At 48.3% G+C, this 21,210-nt stretch overlaps 1 protein-coding gene across 12 annotated transcripts in view; it reads right to left on the bottom strand.

Moving 5' to 3' along the window:
* Positions 1–21,210, bottom strand: part of HIVEP3 (HIVEP zinc finger 3) — a 288,536-nt gene that overhangs the window by 108,334 nt on the left and 158,992 nt on the right. For 7 of the 12 annotated variants that reach the window (XR_005814330.1, XR_005814332.1, XR_005814331.1 and 4 more), the window contains exon 1: positions 3,031–3,167. The exons of the other annotated variants lie outside the window; for them this stretch is intronic. The gene's annotated coding sequence lies outside the window, so the exon portion shown is untranslated. Of the gene's footprint in view, positions 1–3,030; positions 3,168–21,210 lie in introns of those variants that run through there. 12 annotated transcript variants of the gene reach the window in all.

Genomic DNA, 21,210 nt, shown 5'->3' with positions numbered 1-21,210 from the left:
CCCGTTCTGATTACTGCACCAACTATAGAGACCGAGACCCCAGCTGAACATGCAAAGCTAGCCTGGGAAAGACCACAACTCGAATTCCTGCCGTGCAGCAGCAGGAGCGCTCAGCACAACTCGCCTCCTCCAAGGTGGTCTCGGCAGAGCCCAGGAGAGGGAGCACCGGTGAGAAATCGCTCACTTGCAGGCACGGGTTAACAAGGGGAAGGTGGGAAGAATTCGACAAGTGTAATGGGCAGAGTGGAAAACAGAATAAATATTTCCCCTGCATCCTAACTGACTGCAGATCCCAGCAGAGCTATAAAGATCTCCTAACAAGCAGCCTTTTTAAAGTCAGAGACAATGGTGCTGAATGTATATTTTAAATAAATTGCTTTCCTGAGTTGTTGGTTGTGTTGTTTTTTTTCTCCTAAGTTTGAACCCTGTGCCAAGAAACTAAATGCTTTAAAGCGCTGTAGAAACGGCGAGTCTGCTGAAACACTTTTTGCATTCAACATGTGCAGCCAAATGTGGCCAGAAGTTATGACGGCAGAGCTCAGAGTCAGCAGGAACCTCGGCGATGAGGGGAGACGGAGGAAGCCGGAGCGAGGCCAGCTTCCCTAATGCAGAAGGAGCCACCCAACGTGGCCAGGGGACTTGGGCAGTGACGTGGGGCAGGGAGTTCCCTGGAGCCCCTCGGTGGTGCCCTGCCACCCTACGGACGGGCCAGCTGCGGCGATTTCCCCAGCTGGGACACACTTCCCTGCTAAACCAACCCATGGCAGCGATGCCTCACCCCCACAGCTCAGGAAAGCTTCATCTCAACAGCACTTTCGTCGTTAACTTCAGAATAAATATTATTTTCGAAACTGTTTCTCAGGGGACTCACCCCACCGGATCCCCTTCGGAGTCCCCCGCATCCGATCGCACTCGTGCTCGCTGCAAACCACGCGAGGCGAACACTGCCCTGTTCTCCTGACGGCCGCCGGATATTTTTTGAGAGCCAACTGCAAACATTGCAGGGTTTGCTGGCCCCCCCCCCGGGCTGTGAGAATGGGGTTTTGCTTGGATGGGAAAACAAAACGAGCAGAGCCTGAGGTCCTCGCGGGGAAATTAGATGTGCCCATTATGGTTTAGGGTTGAAATGATCGGTCAGAGCGAATAAGTCCCCTTCTTTTACACTGCAAGAGCTTCCCCAGGAGAGGAGAGGGCTCCTCAGAGGCATTCCCTAGGGGACACAGCGCACCTCTGCAGGTGCTGAATGTGTCCCTGAGGACACGAAGCCCAGAATGCTGCAAGCAGCTTGGCAGTAACACTTTCATTAATTAACCAGTAACTTCTGGAAGATTTTTTCTTTGATGCACAGTTCACGCAAGTCTTCTGAAGACTTTGCTTGGCCTTTTCTTAGCAAGGACTGCAGTGGATCCTTCACCGGACTCAGATGCCAGACTGCAAGCCTTGGAAGGAGAAGGCTTTTCTTCTCAGAAGCAAGACAGGACAGCACACATCAACCCCCAGCCACCTCCTACAACAGGATCTCTCCATCCTTCATTGAAGGATGCCTCTCTAGGGATGAGAGAAAACTGCTTTCCAGGAGCCCTGCAGTGGAACTGTCTGCTAAGGCTGGCGAGGAGGGCTGGGGGAAGGGATGGGGGCAATGGGGATTGCTGTAGCGGGCTTGGGAGCCTGTGAGCCAACTGGGAACCAAACATCCCACCTCACACAAATCCCACCTTTTCTTACTGTGAATACACACTGACATCACCCTACATGTTTTTTCCTACGAGAATCAGACTAAAAAGTTTCAGAAGCACTGAGGCTGTGAGAAAAACAGGACAGCCCCAACAAGCACAAGCAGCTCACCAGGGGAAGCCCAGTAAAACAAGAGAGACAGGAGGGATGGCAAAGGGGCTATCTGGCATCCAGACACCAAAGGTTAAACCTGGCTCTGCACGCTGACACTAACAATCTTTCAACACCAGGGAAACTAAAAGCCTATATGCTACAGGTTACCCTCCGGCAGCAGAGCAGGGTTTGGATTGTATTGCTCACACCATAAATCACCATGTCAGCTGCCCCAGCCATTTCCATTCGCCAGAGTGTAACTGGGTAAAAGCGCCAGGCGCTTTCACGACAGCCAGCCAATTAGCTAAAGAACGATGAAGAAAATAATCATAATACTAATGCACGGTGCCTTTTTCCGGAATAACAATCCACACATTTGCATAGAGCAGCTCAGCGCACGTCTGCATTTCTGATCACACCTCTGGGTGCATCCAAAGCGTTATTAATTTCCATCGAGGAGGCTTAAGAAGCTTAAATCGTTAGCACTCATTTACTCAGCCTTGATGCATTTTTAAAGCTGCCTCATTTTCCGCCGACGTGCAGGTGCTAATCGGCCAAAGAGAAACGCTGAAGAGGGAGAAAAAAACCCAAAGGGGCAGAGCCGGGTCCCGGCCCTCTGCGCGCAGCGGGGTGCGGGGTCCCCCCCGCCTGCAGGGGGGTTCCCGAGGGACACCCCGCAGCCGTCCCGCACCGCCCGGGAGCAGCCCCGCCGCTCCCCGCTGCTTTTCCTGTGCGAGTGATAAGGAGGAAATCCGTCCCGGCCAGCCAGACAACCAGACAGACAGACAGACAGCCGGACACCCCGCTCCCCCCCGCCGCGTGCTGCCAGCAGCCCAAGTGCGCGGCTCGCACCGGAGCTTAATTAGAGGTGGCCGCCAATTAAGAGTCCGATGCCGGTGCAAGGCAGCCGGCGCCTCGGGGGACCCGAGGTGGCCGTGCTGGGGTGGGGGGGGCAGAGCCCGGTCCCTCCCCGCCGTGCCCTCGGCACCGCGCCGTGCCCGGCCGTCCCGAGCGCTCTCCATTCCGCCCCCCTCCCGGCTGCTCCGTCCCGTTCCAGCCTCCCCTCTCAGCGCTGCTCCGAGTAAAAAAAAAAAAAAAAAAAAAAAAAAAAAAAATGTATATATATATTAATAAAAAACTAGGCTGGAGGGAGAGGTTGCAGCCCCCCCCCTCGGCTTGGAAGGGAGCGCCCGGCTCGGTTACCTGCGCGCTGCCCCCGCCCTGCAGCCGCGGCTCTGCCATGGCTCTGCCCGGGGCGAGGAAGGGACCCCGGGGCTCCAGGGGGATCTTCTGCCGGGCTGCGATAGAAAAGGTTAGTTTAAAGCTCCTTATTTGGGCAGTGATGTAAAGGGAAGTTGGTCGGGCAGCGCCACCCCCTTTTTTTTTTTCTTTTCTTTTTTTTTTTCTTTTTTTTTTTTCCATTCACTACACATTGTTTCCTGTTGTCAAGCGGCTGCTGCGGCTTTCGGAGCAGACAAGGGAATCCTTCAGCCCCTCCGAGCCTGCGGCCGCTGCTCCGGCCGCTGCGAGCCCCGGCCGCGGCTCCCTGCCGGCTGCTCGGCCGCCCACGCGGGGGCAAAAACGCAGCCGGGCTGGAGCCCGGGCAGGAAGCGGCCCTCCCGCACAGCCCAGAGCTTTTCCATCACAAAAGAGGCTTCTTGCCGCCGGGGGAGCACGGTTGTGCACCGGGGAGGCGGGGAGCGCAGTGCCGGCCCCTCCATCCCCATCCCTCCATCCCCATCCCTCCATCCCCATCCCTCCATCCCCTGCACACCCTCCTCCTCGTCCCCTATGCCCGGAAAAACCGAGAGCGAGCCGAGCACGCCTCCTGCCCTTCCTTCCCCCGGGCTGCGGCTTGGAGGGGGAGGACGAGGGGGGGGGGGGTCACGGCCACGGCCAGCCCGGGGGCGTTGTCCCGGAGGGACCCCGCGAGCACCCTCCGGGAGGCCCCGGCGAGCTGCCCACGCGGGGCCGCCCACGCGGGGCCGTGCCGGGGGCAGCCCGGGGCTTCCCAGGGAAGGGAAAATCGCTCGGAGCTCACCGACCGGCCCGCCGCCTCCACGGCCACAGCGGGACCCCGCAAGCATCGAACTGCCCGGTGGGCTGCCCTAACGCACGCCGCTTTCCCTTTTCCCTTTCCTTTTTTTTTTTTTTTTAAATTTTTATTTTTTTTCTTCGGTTTTAATTAATCCCTGCCCGTCACAAATTGAGCTCTTGGGCTGGGAGGGGGAGACAAAGTGCTCCTCGGACACTGCCGGCAGCCAGGCGAGTCCCGCTTCCACGGGGGGATGCGAAAAGCGCCCCGGGGGGGCTGCCCCCGCTCCCGGGGGGATCCCGGCGAGGATCTCCCGGGACAGAGCACGACAGCGCCGGGTCCTGAGGCTGGGGGGGTTGAAGGAGGACAAGCAGCCTCACATCCCAGGCTGTGCTTACGTCTAAAACACACATGCGTATTCAGCAAAATGTTTCGTGCTTCCTCTGGTCATTAGAAATACCTCTACAGAGAGGGGTTTACTGGGAAAAATGGGAGCTCTTACCAAGGTTCCTTATTTTGCTCAGTTCATCGGTATATGCTCAATAAGCTTGCATTGCCACTTTGTAGTGTATCTGGTAAAGCACTATGGTGAAAGCAGCAGTGGTAGAGGGGGCAAAAGTAGCAAACCTGTATCTGAGCCTTCCTTTTCTGATGCAGGCTACACAAATACATATATATATACACAAAATACACAAATATACATATACAAATATATATATATATACAAATATACTACACATATATATATTTACATGTCATTAGTTTAAAAAAAAACAAAACCCCCACAACTGGTGCCAAACCTATGTTCCTATCTGACTCCAGACTTCACAAAGTCAGGGTTGAGCCAAAAAAAAGTCATCTAAGGATGAAATAACGACGCTGTGAGGTCTCTACAATGGAAAGAATTACTCTGGCAGAAACCTAGCAGGATGTGCTTTTCAGGGTGAACATGAACAGTGTTGTCATTTTGCTCAGCAAACAGCATGTTGCTTTTCAGAAGAATTAATGATTGGAAACCCACTACCGAAACACCCATCTGGCCGGTCTCCAACCAGCCGCAGCCCATCTCCCTGTTAACTGCCTCCACCAAGTGCTTTTGGTGCTAAAAACAAGAAAATACTATATAATACATGTACTTTCTATGGGCTTATTGTTGTCTTGGTATTCCAGTTTCACACCCAATTTCGGCTTCTCACATTCCGGACAGAAGTGAGAATCACAGCGTGACGTGGAAATGCTTTGCAGTCTTATTTAATTTTGCTCCCATGCTGTCATGGTGTCCCCGCTCTTTCTCAGCCAGTCACTTTGCCATAAGTAGGTGCAGTTGCATGAGGTCTTTAAAGAATTGTACAGATGCAGGCAGTGGACACGCTAAGGGACTCCACAAGGACTCTTAACAAGTGCATGTGGAGCAGCCTGCACCCTCCAGGCTCACTCGACAAACACTGAAATTAGCACTTTCAGCCTGCAATGACAAGGACAAGGCTGCTCCCCCAGCCACACTGAGCACATCGCACCCACAGCCCTGCCCCGGCCGACTCGGCTTTGTTGGGCTGAAAACTGAAGTTTGTCACTTAAATGCAAACCAGTCTAATCAGGGGGTCTGAGGGGACCGACTGTGCAATAGAAGGGCCTGGATATGGCCAGGCGTCCCCTTTCTTCATCCAGTTGAGCTTTAGCGTTTGGGCAGTCATGTAATAAATGAAATATAGCTCACAGGAGCATGGACGGCAACACGAGGACTTTTTGCACAAGCAAAAGCATCAAAGAAGTCTCTTATTTACTCCATGCCAGAGTTAGGGGAAAAAAGAAAAACGAACAACAAAATAAAAGGTTTTGTCTCAGTTTCTGTGTAAGCACATCAGATTCCAGCTGAAACCTCATGATAGTAATGATTTGACTAGGCCAGATAGGTCATCTCCTCCCAATGCACACAGAATTATCCTTCCCTTCTTTGCACATGGGGACGAACTGAGAACAGGCTGTGAGAATCACAAAATCATAGACAAGAAGCACTTATTGAAACATCCCCTCCCAGTCCGAAGGGGCCAGGGCACCCAGCATGACTGCGATAATTCCAGAACCTCGTCCATAACAAACCCTCTTTCCTTGGAAGACAGCCCCAGGATCCATGGAAATAGTAGTGAGGTGCTGATGCTGCTTTTAAAGTGCACCTCACAGCACTGAACACTGGCACATTGAAGATTTTCCTCAAAAGAAAATGCTGTGGATTTTTTTTTTTTCTGATTATTATTTTTAACCAGCACATTTGCACCTGCCTCTCACACCAAGCTCCCAAACTCCCTCTTGCTGCTTATGGAGGTTGTTCTCCATGCCCCAGCATCTAAAAGGTCAAGGTATTTTTCCCCTGCCCAGTACAAATGTGGCTATTCAATGCAATTAGTGCAAAGGTGTTTGCCCGTGGCAGTGGCTTTTCTTAGGTGGAAAAGCTTGGTTTTGCTTAAATGGGAAAAGGAAGGGAAGGGTTCCCCTGGGGCTCCTCTCCCCACTGCAGGGCCAGGACCACGCGGGGTTAAGCCTAGGCCACGGTGGGCAGTTTTGTGGAAATCCTTTGTTCGAAGCCAGCATTTACTCAGGCAAGAGACTGTCCTCAGGTCGAGCACGGCCAAAACAACCACATCTCACCTCGCACTTAAAGGTCAGACTCTTTTCCTTCCCTGGGTGTTTAGACTGGTTTTGCCGCCTCCCCATCCTTCAGCCACCCCTGCTCACCTCGCTGGGGCCCGGCGTAGGTAAAAATTACCCACTGCCTGAAAAGGCCTCTTTGAAACCGTTTCCCTCTTTTTTTTTTGGAGCGTTACTGGCTTTTCCACCTTCGCTGCTGCAGCGCAGGAGCTCCCGGCACTGCGGTCCCTGGAGCACCCTGAGCCCTTCAGCCGCTCGCACGTCCCTAACTCATCCCTCTCTTTCCTGCTGCTAAATTGCCTTAACAGGAGCCGAAAGCTGGGTCAGTGCTTTCAGCTTTTCCATATTTGCAGTTGCTGGAGCTGCTGTTTGGGTAACGGAGTGGAAAATGAGGTTCCCCAAAAAACAACTTTTCATTGCAACATGGGAATCTGGGATTTTCATATTAATCCTCCCAGTCACTTCACCTTTCTGTGGTGAAGTCTTCCCATCTGGGAAACTGTCTGGGGACTGTCAAAGGTTGTTTGGTTGTTTGTTTAAAGCCCTTATGTCCAACTACGAGCAATCGCGCTCCTGATTGAAGAGGGCACTGGGAATAGTTTCCATGTCATCCTCCTCCTTTGGGAAACTTGCGGCAGCAGAAACCTATGAATCTAACTTAACTTTTTCAGACATATTTAACAACCTTTTACGATGTGAACTGTAAATCCCTAAAAGTGAAACAAGATCTTCAGAAGCCGCAGGCTCGTAGCCCCTCAGCCAGCACCGCCGGCAAGCCCAGCTTTTGGAAAACTCCCCCTGCTTTTGGAAATCCCACCAGGCACCTCTCCCGAGGCACGTGCATTTACAACAGCTGAACCCCAGGAGCTCACATCCCTTTCCAATGCTCACATCAGCAGTCGGGAGCCACGTGCCCACTGCAGGGCAGTGACCTCAGGCTGTCCCCCCCTGGCTCATCTCGGTCCTGGCGTCGCTCCGGACCTCAGGCACTGTAGGAGCTCTGCGTCTCGCTTTCCACATCTGCAAAATGGGAATAACAGCTTTCCCCAACTCCAAAGGTCCCTGTGCTCATTAAACATTTCAAAAGCATGCGGGAGAATCTACAATTATCCAAAAAATCACTGCGAATTTTCATTATTATTCCAACACTTACATTAAAGACACATGTCCTGGTAAGTAGCAGGCATGAGGAATCATTATGCTAATTTTAGACAGAGCATCTGCTCAATGTTAAATCTGAAACTTTGTCTCGAAGAAATAATTTAAATTATTTTTCTTCAGAATTGACATTTGTCAAACAATATGTCGCGAATAGAAATCGCAGCCAACTATGAGTAATCCGAGCGAACACACGCACTCTGCCGCGGCAAAACGCGCTCGGGGAGGGAGGCTGCTGCATTTTGGCATGGCAGGAATTAATGAGTGAAATAGCCAGGCTGGCGGGCTTCCTGCCTCGCAGCCGTTTCTGCCAGCTTCTGCTGGTGGCATAGAGGGAGGCGCGTCCCTGCCTGTACCCTCGTGCTGGGATTACCCCGGGCAGCGCTCAGCCTGCACCAGTGCAAGGGGCAGACTGGGACCAGCGCTACCTGTAGGGGCCAAACAGCCTCAAAGCAGTGCTAATTGTGTTGCTAGAATAAACTATGTGCGTGGCTTAAAGGCACATTTTACCCATTATTTTATTTATTCGTTTATTTATATTTGCACATGCATCTGAGCATCTTCCGACTTGCCTAATCCAGTTTTGCAAAGTAACTGGGGACGGGAGATACCATCTTCAGAGCCCGTACGTGTCAGCCCTGCTGTGTTTGCACTGGGGGAAGGGATGCAGCTACTTTCAAGCACACTTTTTCTCTTCCTTTCTTCCTATTAATTTTAGTCCAGTCGTTTCCAGCATGCCTGGGGAGCCCTGGGGATCTGGAGGCAACTTCTAAGAGTTTTGTGAGTTGTCACTAAGAAAAGCAAATCCAGTGTTTGGAAGCTTAAATTTGCTATGCAAATGACTGCACCCCACTGTAAAAATGTAAGATTTACAAATCAAAAAAAGGTTGGAAACCACTGACATAGACCAATACACAGTAAACACCCCAATAACCACATCAATACCTGTGAAACAAGGTATTACAGAGCGGGTCCACATCTTGCAGAATGTGTGTCTATACATAATAAGCGTTAATTTGAAAATTAAATAAGCATTTTTAACATATAGTTTGGATTATACTGTATACACAGAAGCCATTTTCCCTCCTGAAAATATTGCAAAAATAGAAGGGTTGGTTTGCTTTTAAGAACGGAAATTGAATGGTCACAAATCGCCATCATACTGTCCACTGGTTATGGTCTTTTGAATTCCACCTAGAAAAGTTCCCAAGTCCCATCAGAAATTTCTCGTCTCAGATTTCCTAAATGCCTGGCTGCAAAATCAGCCACTGATCCCCAAGCCACCTCCTTTTTGGCAGCTCCATATGTATATAGTCTGCAAGTATCTGTCAGCTTTTTAGACAAAAGATAGCTGGTATCTAAAATTTCAGTAATGCTGGCTAAAACTTCTTTCTCCCTAATTCTGATCTTGACATTTTTCGAGGCAACACAATCATTTCTGACTGTGAAGTCAACAGCTGTTCCACCCAAACATCCTGCTTAGATTCATTTTACCTTAAGTGCGGTATGGCCAGGGATGCCTCTGCCATGAATCCCCCAGCAGGGACGGCGATGTCCTGGCCTCAGTGGAATTCCCCCAAAGTGCAACGCCCCACACATCACCCCGAGGGTGAGCAGTGAAATGTGGCTTCTGAGCACCAAACAGGAAACTAAGCAAAAGAATTTAAGAACTAACAAAAGTATATAGGAAATCCTCGAGGGGCAGGGAAGGTAAGAGAGAAAAAATAAATAGCACACACCCTGGGGAAAGTAAAAGGAAACAGGGCTTGCCCTGCCACCACTGTCAACCCATTCACTTTCTGTTTACTCCAGTGCAAGGGAGAAGTAAGGAACACCTAAAGGTGGTTTTGCCCCATCCTCCCTCCCTGGTCACACCAAAGCAGCGTCCCCCAGCCAAGGCGACCTGCCCCAGGGTGTCCATGAAGAGTGAAGCCGGTGCTGCACGGGCTGTTTGAGCCCCTGGGAAGCACACACGATGCTGGGCAAACCACTTTATTTGAATGCTATGCGCAGGGAGAGCACTGGGGGCTGGGTTTTTGGGTGAGCTCCAGGATTTAAGTTGCACATCCCAACACAGCCGTGCTCAGACGTGGATACCCCGCTTCGCTGCAGCAGCCTGCACACCTTGGTGCATCTTAGCAGACCACCGCTGCATTGCACTTCCTCTGCACTGGTACCCTTATGGCTGAGATGAACCCAAATGCTGCCATCACCTGCATTTAGAGGAAAACCCCGCGCAAAGCAACAGCCAGCTGCTTCTGGACTAAAAGAGGGTCGGTTTAGATTAGATATAGGGAGGGAGTTCTTTACCCTGAGGGTGGTGAGGCACTGGCCCAGGCTGCCCAGAGGAGCTGTGGGTGCCCCATCCCTGGCAGTGCCCAAGGCCAGGCTGGATGGGGCTGGGGGCACCTGGTCTGCTGGGAGGGGTCCCTGCCCATGGCAGGGGGCTGGAACCAGATGGGCTTTAAGGTCCCTTCCAACCCAAACCATTCTGTGATTCTATGAACTTTCCATACAGTTCCTCCAAACCCAGCCTATCAAGCAGTTAGAAACTGCTCTTAATGCAGTAACATCAACAGTGTGTGTTTGGACCAAAACTCCACAAATAGCCATATACAGTGAACCCAGGCAATACCGCATCAGTAACGTCAGTAATTTTTTTTTTGAATAATTATTTCCCATGACTGGACCTCTACCAGAAGCTTCTGTTGCTCCTTGCATTAATTGCATTAATTGCATTACCTCATTTCTGCCTCTCGCTACAGAAACTTGCAACAATTTGTCAGCTCGTATTCCCTCTTTCAAGTCAGAATTAGCAATAGGAAACCGAAATAGTTTTATTGGTGGACTGTGTCCTTTTAACAAATTTCAGTAGGAAAACATCATAAGTTTTTCATCTGTGGCTAAATGCAACAGGACTTGGGGGGAGCATTTGGCTGCTACCATTCAGCAGTTTTTGGTGGAGGCTCAAGGGAGGGCAGGCAGCAGCCTCGCAACACCAAAAAAGGGAATAAAAAAGCATCATTCGGGCAACATCCATAACTTTATAGTTAGGATTTTGATTGATTTTTTTTTTCATTTGTAAAGCAAGGAATTCAGTTCTTTGATGTATAAGAAAATGCACACAGCACAGCTTCTCCAAATTTACAGCATTTGTCCCTTAAGTAAAGAAATCTGTACCTACTGAATACAACACCAGAACTGGTGCAAAACCAGTTTCTGTGGCAATCTTGTCTCTGCCGTAAGTGACCACCCAGTAGAGTAACGTTGGCTCTGAAATACTTTCTGCAAAATTAGAATTCATCAAATCTTAAATGTAGACTGCACTAGCAAAAACATAATTAAGCAAAGTCATGAAGGACTATTGTACTACACCGATGTGGTCGCCTGGGCCACATCAGCTACTTAACACATCTCTGAAGCCGGGCTGTTACAAGACAAGGAATTGCAGCTCTCTTATTTACTGTGGCCATGCGTTCACCAGTGACTGAAAGGAAAGGGCAGGAGCAGCAGAGTATGGCAGCAGCTCTCCTTGTTCAGGTGCCACTGCTCATTAAAAATGTTGTGGCCACCCTTTAGTTCAGACACTGGGGATCAAGAAGCTCCCCGGCTGCTTTGGTTGGCATCTTTGTGTGCTGCTGCATAGCACAAAGGAAGTCTTTACAATAGAGACAAAAATGGTTGGGGGTTTTCACCCTGCACACCTTTTCCCAATCTGCTATTCTTGGCAGCACAGGCCTCTAACCTATTCCTAATAAAAATATATTAAAGTCTGCCTTCTGCAGTAAGCTTGCTGGCTGGAATTTTTCTCACTCATCTTCAGATTTCTGCAAAGTAAATATCTCCACACCTCCTTTTATGGAGGAAGTCCTAGAGTTGATTCACTTCATTGCAAGATACACATCTAAAGTAGTAGGTGAATCATGCCCTGGAACATTTTTTTTTCTCTTTACTGACTGCAAAGGGAGCGTGGATGACTCCTCAACTGGAGAGAGATGAGAGAGTCCCAGCCCTGCTGTTTGCACTGCCCCGAAACTCCAGTACCGTGCTCTTAACAGGATGTATGTGTGTGCATGAGTGTGCGTTATTTCACACTTCATCAAACCATTAGAAGTGTCACCTGACTACCCACACTGTGCTTATTATGTATTATTTATATATTCAGTGGTATATCATTCACTAATGAACTCTATACAAAAAATACATACAGTTTAGACAAGGAACTTCATCAAAAAGACCCTTACAAATAAGATATGGTAACTTAGAATTTATAAACTTAGGAAATTAAGACTTAATTTCACATACACTTAAGACTTCAGGTCACATACAAAAATAAATTCAAATAAGCACATGTGAAATGAAGATATCCAAAATACCCTAACACCCTAAACCAACGCAGGAAATCATAAAATTGCCATTGCAGTGTTTGTGGCTTCAGATTAGCCAGAACCTGAGTTGCTATTCTTGGTCAAGTCAAGGGCCATCCAGTCCCACACCCTTCTCCAGGAGGCCCCTGACCCTGGCAGCAACCTGCACCCCAAGAGGATGTAGCAAGGGACCTGAAGGACGGGTCTCTCCATTCAAACTGCACCAAGCATCATGATAAAATCCCAGAGCAGCAAACAGCTTGCACAAACGGGAAAATAGCTGCAAAACTCTTGGGTCACTTGGAAGTCTACGAGCAGCCAGCAATTAGCCGACACGTCCCCACGTGGCCACGTAACCTTTTGCATCAGCCAAGCCCATACCTGCCTATGTGGCTACAACCTCACTGGGGCTGGAGCATTTTCAGGTGAAGTTCAGCCTCCAGTAAGCCCCTCTGGGTAAAGTACGGGCTAACCTGGCACTCAGATGGACCCGGCTGGTGGGTGGGCAGCTGCTCCTCCCCAGTGGGCAACAGCTCCCGTGCAGCACCAGGGAGCGGTGGGGCCATTCCCAATTTAGGGTAGAGTTTGCTGACATCCTTCCAAACTTTGATTGGACAGTTTTGAAGTAAACAGTCCACAGGCAAGATCCCATCTGACTTAATGCAACTGATAATTTTTTTTTATTTCTTTGTAGTTTGTTGTTGTTGTTTTGGTTTGTTTTTTTGTTGTTGTTGTTTAGTCTGGCTTTCCTATAAACAAGGTGGCCACACATCTCATTAAGGATTAAGGGCATTTGCATAACCACCAGGACAGCCACTGATCAACTTCCAGTGCATGAGAAGGTATTACCCTCTGATTTTTATTTTTATTTTTATTTTTATTTTATTTTTATTTTTATTTTTATTTTTATTTTTGTTTCTGCTGTTCTACATTTCTATGTTCTTTCTCCTGCATTCAGGGTCACTAAAGCAACTTGAATTGGCCATATTGATGACTTGGGCATCTATCAGTGCAAAAGATGATGTTCAATGGTCTAGGAGATGAAAATGCAGATTTCTGGGAGTCTAGAGAATGGCACTGAAAGCCGAAATGTGTCCTTCAGTGTCCAGATTAACTGGGCTCCTACATAAGCAGCACGCACTGGTCCTGCAGTATTCACAGCATGTACATCTTCTCGTATAAAAATGCAGACTTTCAAAATGGGCACCGTGGTGATGATGTTTTAAATAATTACTATTTTATGAATACTTCTAAGATTTTTTGTTTGTTTTAAAACTACTTTAAGTTCATTCTTCAGTGTAGCATTGTCTCAAAAGTATATATTTTGCCAATTTATTTTATTGGTTGGGGAAACAGAAAGTAAACATGTCGTAGTCCCCTCTCTTTGTTGTTCTTACTTCATGTGACAGAAGAGACAGTCCAGAAGCAAACCTTGATACTTTTGGTTTAGTTTAGGCTTGTGTTTTTTTTTTTTTTTTTTTTTTTTTTTTTTGTTTTTGTTTTGTTTTTTTTTTTGTGAAGTGGAAAGAGAGAAAAATCATTTTCAGCATCTGAGCTTCCATGCCCTGGGCAGAAATGGAGTGAGCCTTGTCCCACACAGCTGCTGGCTGATGCTTCAACAATTTGCTGCTACACCAGCCTGTGCGAACTTTGGGCTCGTCAATCTGTGCACATCCTGCTAATTTTGGAGAATGACGCTTTTAAAACTCTTCTGCTCACCCTTGTTAAGTTTCCCATTATAACTCCCTGAAACATGCATTATGCTGCAGTCCCCTTCCGCAGCCCCTTAGAGACTTCAACCAAAAGGAAAAAAAAAATCACAAAGCCTAAACGCAAAATCAATGCTTCGAACTCAGGGGGTCTGGAGAAGAAACACGGAGAGGCAGCGCTGCCTAAAAACGCCTGTTTGAGCTGTCAAGCACATATGGTGGCCAAATAAAAGGGTACATTTCTATGAGAGCGTTTCTGAAGTGCTTGATGATTTATTTCTAGATGTAGGGAGACAGGACAGGCACACAGTGAATTTCAAGGCAGCAAAGGCCTGTTGTAAATCAGATTCTCATTTTTCCTATCTTCTGAAAAGAATCCCAGAGAGGTTAATTTAAACAGCGAGGTATGTTTCCCACTCCCTCAATTTTCTTCTCTCCCTCATGGCTATACGGCAGAAGTTATGTTATTGCTTACCTCCAGGGCAGGAGAACAGAAAGGGACTTCTGCTGGAGATCAGCCAAAGCTCTGTGCTGGGTATCAGCAGACGATGGAGAAAATCTTTGAGCTTTAGGTCATGTCCAGATGTTTTTGCATCTGCTTTGGCATCTTTGACTGGCTTTGGCAGCTGATGTGGTGTATACATTCAGGAGGGCAATCCAGAAATGCCATGCTCCAAACTGCCTAGCCTTGCAGATGCCTAAACTTGACTAGGAGCCATGTGGGACCTAAAATATCGCTGGGTGCTCGCATCTGGGCACCTACACGTGCTCAGAAATGTCCCAGGCTTGGGAGCTGGATGCTTTGCTCACACCTAATCTACATCTTGATGAAGGGAAGGCATCCGCTCAAACTCCACCCACTAGGTACAGGCAGCCCCCAAATTCAGCACGAAGCACAGGAGCTGCTCTCCAATATAAGAACCGCTGATGAGCAGTCAACTCCTTCCCAATATTGATACCAGGATGAGCTTTATGATGTTATCTTGGACCAGGGGTTGCTGTTTCCTTTATACACCTCCTAATTTCTCACTGGGAAAGACAGGAGACATCACGCTTCAGTGGGGACTGCCGTGCAGGGTGGTGGCAGGATATGGCCCTGACTGTCTTGGCCACCTCTGTGGGCTGTCAGGTTTTGTGATAAAAATCTCTGCTGCACAGCCACAGAAGAGCACAGAGATTCCCTGGTGGGTGAGGGGCCCAAATAACGCCCTGCCCTACTCCCAGCCCCATCCCGGCAGCCCTCAGCCCCTCCCTGACCCATCTCCACAAGGCCAGAGAAGCAAAGGGAACAACAGCAGGTGGGGACCCAAATTAGGGACTCAGAGGAAGGGACACCCTGCTCAGCTCCTCCCAGGGTTGTCCCAGGAGAGCCTCAGCCCCAGGGTCCAGGTGTGAAACCCACGATGATGATGAGGCCCATGACCCATGAGATGAGTCAACGAGTTCATTACGGACTGAGGCGGGGACGGGCCCCGTGGTGGATGCAGGGGAAGCACACCTGGGGATTGCACAAGGCTTACAGTAGGGTGTTTAGGGAAGGACCCAAAGGTGGGGAAGGGAGGGATCAAGGTGGTTTGGGGAGGAACACGTGGGAAAATAGAGGGATAAGGAGATAAAAAGGGCCATCCCTGTGCAAACAGTGCTGGGCAGTACGCTTCTCCAGCCATGCCCTGCACATGATGCGTGCGGTCTGTCCTATCTTCTCATTAAACTCTGTTTATAACAATTTTCCTGGGGGAGGGACTCCCTTTGCCTGTGTTTGTGTGCACAGGGTCTGAGTGCAGCTGGGACCGGGGTGAGTGTGCACCAGCAATGGGAGCGGGGTTCCTACATCCCAGCACCAGCAACTGGTGAGACTGGGGACCCAGGCCCAGCTCGGGGACGGTCTGCAAGTCTAAGCTCACCTACTGGAGGGATCCACATTGTCCATGCGTGTATATATATTTCCCACCAACAGATCTCCATCCTGAAGTGTAAGCAAACAGCCCTGAGAGAGTGAGAGACAGATAACTTTGTTGTCCATCCAGGAGATCCATACCACCACCACCACTGCCCCCAAAAGCTCTGTTCTGCGACCAGCAGTGCTAAGCTTCCTTCCGCGACTCTGCTTACATGTTTAAATGACTAGCTTGGATTTTCTGTATATATATATTATTTTACACTTTCATTTCAGCACAGAAAGCTCCTAAAATTTTCCTTCCAGGGCTTGAATCTAAGTAATTACAGGCTACGGTCACACAGTATATGCTGGCTGGTACAGCTCTCTTCCCTGCCAGAAAAGCAGGTCAATTATAAGCAATGAACCACATTACCAGGAGAGAAAGCTGGTTTGAATTCTGGTCAATTAGTGCTTAAAACTGTCGTGGAAGAGAAAGGTAAATTGAGCTAATACAGCTACGCAGGCAGACCTACGTATCTCAGCATCGAGCACAGACAGCAGAGGCTTAATTTCTGAGATGGCAGGAATTAATGATGTTTTGGCATAAAATCAACTTCAAACCTGCAGGGTGAAATCAGTGAGGTTCCTGGCCCGTCTCTTCTCGCCTCCTTCTTCGGGTCCCCGATTGAAAAAACATGCCTACTTAGGGAGGGTGCTGAAACACATAATTAACTTTAAGGATGTCCTTACATACTTTCCCGTGACAAAGTGCAAAGAGCTGCAGTGTGTAAGGGCTTGCTGGACTCCTGCCATTCCCATGACTGCCCCAGCCAGGGAGGAAGAGGAGAAGGAGCGAGCACGAACCAGGCTTCCTCAGGCCCTTGCAGAGGGCTGGCTCTCAAATAGCCCAGAGACCTGGGACCAGCAGCTTGAGTTTGTGGCTCCCTGTCCCCCTGCACCCCTCTTTTGAGCATGGACTATTGGAAGCAGTGCAAACTTCAAAGGAAAGGTTGAGAAGAGATGGTTAGCCTGAAAACTTCATTTTCTCCAGCTGGCAAATGTGCACATCACCTCCCAGGGGCCACATTGATAGAAAGGGACAGCCAGACACCTCTCAGGTTTCTGCTCACTACTGCTCATGCAATGCCCTTTCGTGGTTTATCATCCAAGACAGCAGCAACCAGTGGGATATCACAGCAGAGCCAAGCCCAGAGGAATGACAGACAAGGGAAATCAAACACGCAGTCCCCAGGGCAGTGAAGGAAAGCGGCAGATGGAATGGAAAGCAAAGGCTCTGCTGCCCCGGAGTGCCTCATGCAAGCTGGGAAGGGGCTACGGCTTGGTGCTCCTCATCCCTGTCCCATGTCCCAGCAAACATGCAGGGAGCAGACACTCCTGGCTCTTGAGAGGCTGCACACCAGTGTCACGGTCAATTCAGTGAGAACTGGACTGTTGTTTTTAATCCCTGCCTTGCTGTTTGTGCCCAGACCTGAAGGGAAACATCTGACATAGGTATGTTCTCACAGGCTCACTGCATGGCTCAGGTGAGAAGAGACACCTCGGGAACCACCGGGTCCAGCCCCCTGCTCGAGCAGGGTCACCCACAGCAGGGTGCCCAGGACTGCGATACGACCCCACGGTGCCCCACAGCTTCCCAGCCCCAGGGCTTGTTGGCACAAGCTGCCACACTGGGTGGACTGAGCACCACGAAGCACCTGGCATGGACATTGAGAACCTGGTCCCACGCGTCCATCTTGGTACTACGATACCCACAGCGCTGCACTCGCCATGTGAGTGCTGCCCTGCCCTCACAAGCCTTCATCCTTCCACTGCTGGAGCCAGGAGAGGCTGGCATGGACCAGACCTAGAAAAGCTTGAGGTCAGAGCCAAGAAGCACTAGTTGGGTCCACCACGTCTCAGGGCTGTCCCATCCCGGCTCCAAAACACCAGTACCACCTTACGAGAAGGTGCTGCGTGGATCCTGGGTCCTCGGGCTCTGCCCGCAGCATCATCTGCTTCTCCACAAAACGCATCTCCTCTCCTTATGCAGCACAGGGTGGGACCCAGCCATGCATGACCTCAATGAGCATTAAACCTTAATGTACACCAGATCGTGAACTGTCACAACAGCAGCCATCAGCAGCTCATTGCACATCACCACACGGATTTACACTGGCACAAAGCTGATTAGGTAAGAAAGGAATCAAGGAATAAAGCTCTGCCTGGACACAGAGCAGGGCTGCAGGACACCCATTTGTTAGAAGAGGTTCATCCCACATTTCTTCTTAGTGTTTGGGTTAATTCTAGCATAAAGTGGGGTTTGTGAAAGCCCAGGAATACTCTGAGGTTGTTGACAGGCGGTTTCATTGGACTGCTCGCTCCTCCAGCTTTTCTTAAAAAGCTCAAAAGCAAAGCAGCTGAAGCTCGGGGAGGCAGCGATGCCCTGAGCCCCAGGCTGGGCTGCTTACAGATGACCCACTGCAAAACCACCCTGCAGCACTGGAGGCTCAATACCTTTCTTCACTCTGCTAACAGCCGTGGTGACCTGAAATGGCCTGAGTGCTCTCAGAAGTGCCTCAGCCAACCTCTGCTTATCTGAGCAGCTCCCAAATCCCAGGGCTGGAGCTGTGGGACCTGCCCATGGGCCCCTCTGCAGACATCTCCCCCCTCTGCAGGTGCCAGCACTTCAAAGGCAGGTGCAGAACAGCCCATAATAATGAGAATAAAAGGAAAAAAAAAAACCTGCTCGCTAGGCAGGCACTGTTTGACACTCCAACACGTGAGGCTGTATTTCTTAAGCAGCCTTACTTTTCTGTAGCTCTCACCGAACGGATCTATACATCGTTTTATTAATACTAGCTGTGTCTGTCTGGTTTTTAAAATGTTATTAAGGTCCACTCCAAGATTTTCCTTGGCAATGAATTCCAGGGCCTAATTATACACTGCGTTAACAGGCTTAGTGTTTTTAAATGTAACACTTAATCTCGTTAGAGGCCACGTGCTCTTGCATTTGCAGAGCAGGTTAAATAACAAGACCTACGTACCCTGCTGTATACCTTTACAGGATGTTTATTGCATTGACCGAATTTCTGCGTATTGGATACGGAGCAACTGCCACGGATCCTTGAAGTGAGTCACCCTCCTAGATCTTGCCCTGAGTTACAGAAATCCTTCAGGTCCATCTCTATTAGTGCCAACAAAGCTCAGAATGTCTCTTGTTCCATACCCATCTCAGTGATGCTCTCTGAAGGGTTTGGGGAAAAATACATGAATTTATACACTGACTTTCTTCAGATAAATACTTCATGTTGGCTCTCTTGCTACCACAACAAGCAGATGACAAAATGCTACTGCCTGCAGATTGCTGTAGTATAAACAACGCTGTCCTACCAGGACTGCCAGGTCTAACAGGTTTCAGGTAAGGCTTCCCCTTTATGTGAGCTGGTTAATACACATGCAATGCTTTTATACTGGCTGTCGTCTTTGCAAAGGGACAGAGAAGAGAGGGGGAGGTTTCGTGCCAACCTCTTCCCCATGCTGTGGCACCCACATTTTCTCATTAACTTTCCCATCACCTCGATATGCTGACTGGATCTAACAGTGATGAAGATCAGGTACGTGCACTAGTTTCAGATTAGCTCTTCCAAGTGCTGCTTGTTCATAGTGAGGTCCATATTAGCCTCCAGTTTTCAATATTGACAGTCAAGATACTGTATGTTCTTTCTGTACCCAGAACAAATAAGAAAATGAACCTACCCACCTCACTGCTGGAATTAGCTGTTTACTCACCTACTTAGTTTTGTTTCTTTGGTGTAATGATAAGAGGACAAATAAGAAATCAATAAAGGAAAAATAAGGGTATTTTGTATATCTGTGTCAACATGAAATTGAGCTGGTAAACATCACTCTTAAAACTCAAGTATCTTCTTGAGTTTATAAGTTGCTTTGTATTCCAGAATTAAACACATAAATACGGTCACATGGGATTAAAGGAAACACAAAATATTAAAAATGCTAACTCCTTTTTTCTGATAAAATATATTTTTTCATCTAAAGAACATAAGAATAAAGAATAAACAAATAATATTATATTTTCTCCTATGGCTACATAGCAGCCATATGTCAGAGCATAAGTTTGAAACGTGACTCAAGATGACGATGCATAGTCGTGAAATATCTTGTTAAAAGTCCTTGACAGTCAAGAGCTCCCATGTTACAAACGTCAACAGCAGAGTATCATTTTCCACTTTGGGATTTTCGCTCTCTAATACCCATATTATTTCAACACACGTACTTGATGCATCATATGGAAGCAAACCCGTCATCCGTACACTTCACAGCAACATTGTTCACGTTGACTGAAGATGACCCAGTGCTCACAGATAATTTTAAAAGCTGTGCTGTTTCCTTTCTCACAGAGGCTCAAATATTGAAATGCACTCAAAATTTGTGTGCCAGTCCTGGGCCTCCATTAGGACAAACTCTCCCAGTTCCCCCGTCAATTTTGTTTGATCACTTGCACGTTACCAACATATACGTAAGGACACCTTTCCTCCTGAACCTGATGGTGTATGGACATTCCCCTGCATATATTTAGTCATTGCATTTCTGAAACTTTCATAGAATAGTGGAGCTTTTGAGCAAGTGCAAATTGTTCTTACACAAGTCTGTGTATAGATGGAGAACGGTCTTGTTAAAATACACGTGGAAACGTTTTGTGGAGAAGCCTTAAAAACAATCTAACAGAATAAGAACATATCACAGAACACAACCTTTCATGAGTGCGCTGTGGATAAAGTACAATTGCTGTGCTGTTGTTATTTTTTCAAATATTGTATATTTAAATGGCTATGCGTGAAAGACAACAAGGTATGAGGAATGACATTGGAAAAAGAAGCTTGCTTTTCCCTATTTATACTGTTTGTGGCTTCTTTGAATAGGATTGCTTTTGTTCTTTTGGATATATGCCTTATGGAGCATAAAAACACTTTCCTACGAAAGACATGTTTCAACCTGAATTTTCTATATACCTTCCAGTTGAAAACTGGAGTACACAAATACCCCACTGTTTGTCCAGTAAAACTGGAAGGAATTTAAATGAACAAGATAGGGTAAAAGTCTCACCTTAGAGTCATAAACAAACGTACAACAAAACATGAGGGCTTGTTCCCCTCCCTGATGATTCTTCCCAGGAAAACAGATAGCTGATCTCTGCTAGACGGGACTCAGGGGCGCTTTGCTGGCTGAGGACCAAAAATACTGTGCTGAAAAATGCTAAAATGGATTTGGGGATTACTCTGTCTAACTGTTAAAATGAGTTGCCATTACAATATCATTGGTTTCAGGCTGTAGTCAGGACCTGGCCAAATAAAAGAAGACTCTTTCCACCCCTTCCCAGCCATGGAAGTGCCTAAAGGCTGGAATTCAGGATCTGGGAGATAACCAGCATGAAGTCTGAGCAGGACACGCAGCCAGAAAGATCTCCCACAGAATCTGATGTATTTTGAAGAATATAATCTTTTGGAATCTTTCTGAATTAACATTCATTTTAACTTGCAAACCCCTGGGACAACTTTGTACACAAGCTTC

The sequence above is a fragment of the Cygnus olor genome, chromosome 23 (assembly GCF_009769625.2).
Source record: "Cygnus olor isolate bCygOlo1 chromosome 23, bCygOlo1.pri.v2, whole genome shotgun sequence".
In the NCBI taxonomy this organism is placed as follows: Eukaryota; Metazoa; Chordata; class Aves; order Anseriformes; family Anatidae; genus Cygnus; species Cygnus olor.
The sequence above is the reverse complement of the archived record's forward strand: the minus strand, read 5'-3'. Positions and strand labels throughout refer to the sequence as shown.